Raw genomic sequence first — 1,638 nt, 5'->3', positions numbered from 1 at the left:
CCACTTTATGAAGAGCCATTCAATTAAACTGACAGGATAAGAATCCTCTTTTCTTCTAAAAAGAAAAAAGCAAAGTGGCCTACTAGTTTCAACTCTCCAGAATTTTGAAGTCTTACCTACTTGACTCAGTGACACCTAACAGCAACAACTCTTCCAAACTTCTGCTACTGAGCTCCTTGTAAGATGCAAAAGATAAATCACTCACCCCAGTTTTGGTTCAGAGGTCTTGAGATAATTTTTTTTTGTTTCTTGTTATTGCTTTTCGTCTCTTGAACTAATGGTATTATAGTTAAGCATTTGCATATCATCTTTGTTTAAGTACCTATAGCAAGAATAATTCTTTCTGATGAAAACTGTACTATCCAGCAAATTATTACCTCTTACATGAAGTAAAAAGCGAATGCTTTAAAGAATTATAACTTATAGAAATCATAACTTATAGAAATTACATATGACCCAGCTATTCCACTACTTGGAATAGACCCTGAGAAAATGAGAACTGAGGAACACATGGAGATTTGTACACTAATGTTTATAGCAGAATTTTTCACCATCACAAGAACATGGAAACAGCCCAAATGTCCAGCTACAAACTAATAGATCTTGAAATTATGGTACATTCACACAGTGGAATACTGTGCAACACACGGGAGCAATGATTTTGTAAATTGCTGCCTACCTTGGGAGGGACTGGAGAACATTATCCTGAATGAACTAACTCAATGCCACAAGGATAAATATTGTATATAATATAAATATTGTACAAAACCATAAGGATCCAAGAGGGGTACGAGATGGTGGAATCAGAGGGATGCGGATGTGCAGGGGAAGGGGGGATTAATCATAGAGTTGTACAATTTTACAGGTAGGAGGTTGAGGGAAATTGATACAGTCTGTTCTCTAAAACAATGTGTTTGAATTTTGTAAATAAACTAGTGTAAAATTTAAAAAAAAAAGAACTATGGCTTCAGAAGTTTTGTCAGTTATTTTACATAAAATTTCACTAGTGTCCAAAAAACAACTTTATGTTTTTAATCATAAATTTCTTGACAGATTAAAAAAAATCAGGAGTCAGTGATTGGTGTTGGGAAGTATCAGTAAGACCTGTAATTCTCAGACTTTGAAGTTTGGGTTATTTCCACCACCTCGTTTTAGATGATGTTAACTTATTAAACCTCTACCCAAGTAATCTGTACATCAGTTTATCATATTGTGGTAGCTTTCATGTTGTTGTGATGCTGGGAGCTATGATAGCCAAATGTCAAATAACAGCTGAGTCTTTCAAAATGAACAGTTTACCAGAGAGCTTTTAGGCTAAGAGAGACAAGGATGAAAGTCCTGATAATCTACATCATAACTATTGTTTGATATGGTGCTAGATTGGCCCTCTGGGTTAAAAGGCACTCAAGATATATAATAGACTCAACAGTGGTTTTGAGAATGCTGACAATTGTGAAGATGATGCAGGACCAGGCATGTTCTTTTGTACATGGTTTGCCATGAGTCAAACCTAATTCAATGGCAAATATTAACAATGACAACAAAAACAGTATTTCCTAAGTAAATTATTCTCTTAATCATGATCACGTGTATCTCACAAAGCAAATTTTCAGTTTTTAATTTATTTTTATAAAATTG

This window comes from Elephantulus edwardii, unplaced genomic scaffold (assembly GCF_000299155.1).
Source record: "Elephantulus edwardii isolate Elephantulus edwardi_28Jun2011 unplaced genomic scaffold, EleEdw1.0 scaffold00059, whole genome shotgun sequence".
In the NCBI taxonomy this organism is placed as follows: Eukaryota; Metazoa; Chordata; class Mammalia; order Macroscelidea; family Macroscelididae; genus Elephantulus; species Elephantulus edwardii.
Note: the sequence above shows the minus strand (reverse complement) of the source record.